Here is a 6,919-nt window from a genome sequence, read left to right on the forward strand (position 1 = left end):
TCCCCTCCCCCGCCACCCCCACCTGCCTCTCTGCCTGCTTGTGATCTCTGTCTGTCAAATAAATAAATAAAATCTAATTATTTAAAAAAAAAAAGAGTTGGGCAATGCCAAAGAATCAGGAAACAGAGATAGGATAATTTGATCATCAATACAGATAATAATTTCAAAGACTGAATTAGTGTGTTTAAATCTATGAGTTCATAATCATCCTCTAAAATTAAAATTACTGATCAACTTTGTGGATGTTAAAGAATCAACACATTATCTTGAAAATTCATAAGGGAAAAGAATTAAACATTTATCCTGCCTTTTTCTACAAATGCACATCAGGTTTACCAAATATTTGAGGGAGATTTTTTTTTAAGATTTTTTTTTAAATTTATTTATTTGACAGAGAGATCACAAGCAGGCAGAGAGGCAGGCAGAGAGAGAGGAGGAAGCAGGCTCCCTGCTGAGCAGAGAGCCCGATGAGGGGCTCGATCCCAGGACTCTGAGATCATGACCTGAGCCGAAGGCAGCGGCTTAACCCACTGAGCCACCCAGGCGCCCCTTGAGGGAGATTTATCTTTGTAGATATATTCCAGTTAATGATTGAAGAAAAAAATAAAGAATATCTCCAATTCTTCAAATCATAATTAATGTATTAATAAATGCAGGCAATGATCATTCATAATTGTGAACACCTCAAGAAAAAGACAATCAGATATGAAATATTCTTGATGAAGTACACAATACTATACATAGAGTCCCTGTACCAAAAAAAAAAAAAAATTCAACCTGAACCTAGTCAATTCTCTATCAATTTCCCAGTAATACAAGTAATACAGGAGGAACAAAGAACATGTTAAGTGACACCACTGGGATGCAAGCAGTAAAATCCAGACAATAAAAAGGACAAGCCACATCATTTCTTTACAAACATATATTAAACATATGTTTATATAAAAAATATATGTTTAAAAACATATATTTCTTTAAAAACATATGTTGCCAGGGATAACGAAGAAAGGCAGAGGGAGAATATATAGAGTAAAGTAGATCCAAGAGATCTGTTGCAATGTATGGATTTTATTTGGATTCTGATTTGAACAAACAAATTTTAAGTAGCAAATTATTAAAGAACATTTTGAGACAATTGGGGAAATTTGAACACTTGTGATTTGATGACATGAAGGACTTATTATTTAAATTTAAGTGTGATAATGGTGTTGAGTTTAAGTATTTTTTTAAATAGTTTTTACTTTTTAGTGTTATAAGCACTATTACAAATAGAATGATGTGATATTTGGGATTTCCTTCAAAATATTGGGGATGAGGAGGATAAGTAGGATAAGTAAGAAAGAGTATAGATGAAAAAGATTGTCCCTGAGCTGAAAACTGTTGTAACCATTTAATGGGTACACTATATTTTGGCATATCTTTGAAGTGTTCCATGGTTAAGTAGGTAAATATTAATTATAATAGCACCGCCACACAACATGGGCACCCTTGAAGCCTGGACTGGGACCTGAATTATCATGAGTATGCCTTAGCAGTGAGTGGACAAGCATGGTCTGCTCAAGTGTGCAGGACTCTTCTTCAACACTGGTACTATGTGTCATAAATGAACATCCCAGGTTCTATGTCCTACCCATTTAGAGTTTGGACTGGTGTGCTTGGATAAGTTGAAGAATAGGAAAAGCTTTCAGAAAGATATCCTGGGATTTGGGCCAGTAATAAACAGTAGGGCTACAAAGTAAGTTGGCATAGGAAACAGATGAATCTGTATTTTTTACATATAGACTTAGTAAAAGAGTTACACCATTCAATAAGATTCACATCATTAATAAATTTCAATCCTCTTGATTTTCTTGCCTACGTGTTAGAAAACATGTTCTCTAAAACTTCTAGAAATCTACATCCCAATGCTAATCAAGAGATAAAATAATATTAATGTAGTTACAATTTGAACAAAAATTGAGCTGGTTTTATTTGTTCATCAAAGAGTTGTGGTTTTTTTTTTTTCTGTTGCTCTTACGATTATATCTAAACTCATTAACACAGCCTACTAAGCCATTTTTCCCCCTTCATCACACTCCAGCTTCATTTCCCTTCTTCTACCTTCTTAACACTCTTTAATCCCTAAGGTATCTTACACTTATTTACACATCTCCCCAAAGTCCTTTCTCCACCTTCCCATTCCCATCATTGTCCTGATCAACTACTCACTGGTTCAGGCCCAGATTAAATGTCTCTCAGGGATGTCTTCATGGATAACTCTGTGTAGGATAGGTTCCCCTGATGAATGTTAGTATAGCATCCTGCCTTTCCCCTTTTCTAGACTTCCATCTGAATTATAGAAGTACTTGTATTCTTTGTTGCTTATTGTTCATCCCTGTAACTAGAATAAAGGGTGAAGAGACTGGGACAATATCTGTCTTGTTTGCTGTTTTATCCTCACCACTTAGAGTAGGTTACCTTGTTGCCTAATAAATATTTGTTGAATTAAGGAATGAAATCATCATAGTATTTTTCTTTTTCTTTTTTTTTTTTTGAAGATTTTATTTATTTATTTGACAGAGATCACAAGCAGGCAGAGAGAGAGAGAGAGAGAGGAGGAAGCAGGTTCTCCACTGAGCAGAGAGCCCGACGTGGGACTTGATCCCAGGACCCTGAGATCATGACCTGAGCTGAAGGCAGAGGCTTAACCACTGAGCCACCCAGGCGCCCCATCGTAGTGTTTTTCTTATTAAAATTCTGTAAAGCTATTTCTTCATATGTGGCAACCTACTCTTGGGATATTTATCAAGACTTGCTTTATTTAAATTCTTAGCTGTATGTCTTTGACAAAAAACATTTCTTACAGTTTACTGTTTTGCTTCATCTAGTGACAATGTTTTAATCAAAACAACTATTGTGGGAGTACTAATTTCAGTTTTAAGTAAAATGAGAAAGGAAAAAGAACAGTTCTGCCTTTTTTGCAGACAGGAATGACAAGCAAAGAGATTGTCAGATACTTAAACACAGAGGTGTCAGCTCCAAATGTAATCTCACTGTCTTCAGTCTCCTATTCCATCAACAATGCTAATTATTATTGTAGTCTGAGGTCATGAGATTCTTCTAGGTTTGTAGAATAATTCTTTTGTTCTTTTATTTTTTAAAAAACTGCCTTTAAAATCACATGAAATTATATTTATTATTGGTCAGGAAGCAGAAAGAAACAAGATGAAAAATCACCAACATGAATGTTCACTACCCAAAAATACATTTTGTCATATCATCATCACAATTTTTATCTCCAAAGAATGGATCCTAGTGTGTATACTGTTTGTAAAATGGTTTTTTTCACTTCAAATATATCACAAATACATGTATCATATGTGTGTCAGCTAGACAAGGAAAGCCCACCTTTTATTTCTAGGAACGGGAAGTTGTATGTTCCTCAGATAGTACCATGCTCCCTGTGCACACTCAGGGAGCCCCTCCTGGCTGAGTCAAGCTCAAGTGTGGTTTTGTTTTGCTACAACAACATGAACCATTGCAAACAAACTTACCAATAACTATGATCGTTACTTACAATATACAGTTCTGCTCTTTGTGGAAATACATAAACCTCATTGTTTCCTATGCTGTTATGGACTGATTTGCTCAGCAACTTCCCAAGTTTTCAGTCGGGAACTGATCTCAAACATTAGCATCTGAAATTCTTTAGTCATATGTTAGAAACTGTATCCAAAACTATAAGGTTTGTGCTGTAAAATTTCTTTTGGAATGCTTCAACATTCAAATTGTCTTGTAGGTTTAATGTATTCTAATTCTTTAGCCTTAAATGTATTTAATATACTTCTGTTTGTTGGACCACATAACTTCTGGTTGTAGTTATTTCCCTGGACTTGTGAGGAATATCCTGTCCCATGCCCTTTTCCCTGTGGTTAAGCATGAGAAAGTATAAATCCATTTCTACATCAACAATATTAAGACGTACCACTGCTTATGACATTAGTATATATGAAGCCTTATCTTCTCCAAGTCAAGCCAAAACAAAGAAAACAAAACAACAATCATAGCAATGATCATTTGTTCCCTCTCTGAGTGTGTTGATTATCCCAAACTGTTGAGGATCTAACATTAAATTATTTATGTACTTTCCCATTTGCTGAAACATTTTAACATCCTTCCCATGCGATAGGCTTATCTTCTTGCTCCTCTCAAAACAAACCTTGTAACTCAGAAATAAACACACACTCTCCTAGGAACACGATGACTTACATTATATAATCACTATGCAATCATAGGAATGTAGAAAATACTAGAATAAATGTGAAAAAGGAGTTCATTAATTCTGGAGGTCTTTGTTTACTCCGGACCCTGGCCACACAACTTTTAAAAATGTACCTTTTTTTCACATCTTCTGAATATTTTCTGCTGTGTTCCACTAGGCCCAAACCCTTAAAGTAAAAACTCATGGGAAATCACAAACATTGTCCAGGCACCAAGTAATGGAAATTTAACTGCCATCACGTATTGGCACATTATGCATTTTAATTGCTTCCACAGTTCACAGAAATGAAACAGACGTTAACATACACTCAAATCCTGAAGCCTTGGAAGACTTCCCCTCTTTGTCACCGAGGGTAATTCTGGTTGCCACAGAAGGGAGAAAGGAGTCCTCGCAGGGCCCGGAGTCAAAATTCTTTTTCTTGCTATTCTTTGCTTAATGTTCTTCTGCTTCTGTTACCAGATCGCTGTCAACAAATGTCAACTGCCAATCGTGAGAACAGAATGAAGAAACACTTGATTAATATAAAAGGAATTATGGCCAGCCTGAGGTGATCTCCGCGCACTCAAGGCCTTGGCCACACTGTAGAAAGGAATTGTCAAAAACTGGATGGCATGCTGACAGAGGAGCAGACTGCCCTGGTATCTAACAGAGGAGTAGCCATGTGTTATGGAAACTATTTCAATAAATAAAAATTGTGAAGTGTATGTGTTTCCATAGCAACTTCTCCTGCCATGTTGAATCCCATGAGGCTGTACTTACAAAAATAAACATAACTGAGTACGTGTACAGAGTCATTCTGAATAGATAGAGAATATGAAGTACATTTTCTAGGCTCTTCTGCTCCACATTCATTGTTCCCCTATCCTAGGAAGCCTCTGATTTATTAATCAGTTCTGGGTGTCTCCCGCATTCATACTGGCACTGCATATACCAATAGTTTAGTAATAACCTGCAATAAAAGTTATTATTTGCTAGGCACTAGGCTAAATCCTTCATCATTTCAGTACACTCTCACAATAGGCCTATGAGAACAGACACTTTTATTGTCCCCATTTTACAGATAAGGAATTTGAGGCAAGGAGATGTTAAATAACTTACCCACGATTATTCAGAGAAGAAAAAGCAGAAGTCAGGCAAAATCTGGATGTCAGTACCATCTGATTCAAAAATCCATGCACTATAGGTTAGATTCAGCGGTGGAGAAGCTGTTGGATTCCTCTTAGGTATTTTCACCAAAATTTAGGAGTGCTATCCACCAGCGGTGTGTTGCCTCTGCTGAAGTGATATTGTCCAAGCTGCAGGTGTGTCCCTGTTCATATTGGTGTATAATGGGGTTCCCGCTTTAGCAATTAGACACCTAGGTACTTTTTACTTGTTTTACTTTGTTTCTAAGTATAGATAGGGAAGACACTGAGGGAGGAAGACTTGGGGGAAAAAGCATTGTCTTTTCATCCATCTCCTGTCTCCCCATGCAGTGCCATAGTTGTGACAGCAGCCAAGAGGGCACTACAGCCTAGAGCCACTGAAGTACACCAGAGACACGACACCAAAGTGGTCCAACAGTAGAAGCGAAACATGGTGTGACTTTGGCACAAAAGCAAGGCTCTACCACTCTTGGCCTCAGGACTCCCCAAGAGACATTAGAGAGAAAGGAAAACCCAAAGAGGACCAAGTTGCTTCTAATCTGATGGGTGGGGTTGCGCAGGTATGATTATTGGGTAACTAACCCAGAACCCTCCCTGGCTCTACACTCCCTTAGTGGCAGTAGTTAGCCAGGGGCAGCTAATTTAATATCTAAAAGAGTACAACTGTTGAGCTCAGAAACTTGTCAGTAGATCCTTTAGAAACAAATGAAAATAAAGTAAACACAGTCATGATCTCAGGGTTGTGAGGTGGGGTCCTGCGTCAGGCTCTGTGCTGCAAATGGAGCCTGCTTAAGATTCTCTCTCTTCCTCTCCCTTTGCCCCTCCTCCCCTAAAAAAAAAAAAAAAGGTTGAAATATCAAATGCTCGTTCTATTCCAGTATTTATGGAGTCCATTTTGTATCACACATTCCCTCTCCTTCTGCCAGATGAGGCAGGTTTCCGGCATCTGGGGTTCTCCAAAGTGCTCCGAGTGAGATCTAAGAAAGGCTGGATTGTGTTTATTGTTGCCATGTTGGACTCAGATGCCTCTGCCTTAGGTCCTTCTCTGATGTACGGACCAAGATGTGCAGCAAGGTGACTTGGAACATAGAAACATTAAATACTAGGACTCCGGTGTGTCTTAGAGGGCATCTAGTCTGACCTCTGCATACCCACCTTCCATTTTATGGATGAAAAACTGAGAAGGTGAAGGGACTGCCTCTACATTACAAAGCAAGGCAGAAGCAGATCTTAGGTTGGATTGCTTGGACTTTTTGGTTTTTCACCAAGGAAGTTTAGGTCAGGAAAACAGAACCAGTGTAGGATTTCAATTAAGATGAGATCTAATACAGAATATTGGGTGCTTACAAAATCATTGCACGCGCGGAGGGAGCAGAGGTCAGAGAGGATCTTCGCCAGCTTCCAGAGAATCAGAAAGTTGTAGAAATTGTGGAAAACTACCAACAATGATTTCAACTTTTGGCAGTATCAAACCACGTGAGTTATAGGACTGTGGCTGAGGCCAGTTCAAAAC

This window comes from Lutra lutra, chromosome 8 (assembly GCF_902655055.1).
Source record: "Lutra lutra chromosome 8, mLutLut1.2, whole genome shotgun sequence".
Lineage (NCBI taxonomy): Eukaryota > Metazoa > Chordata > Mammalia > Carnivora > Mustelidae > Lutra > Lutra lutra.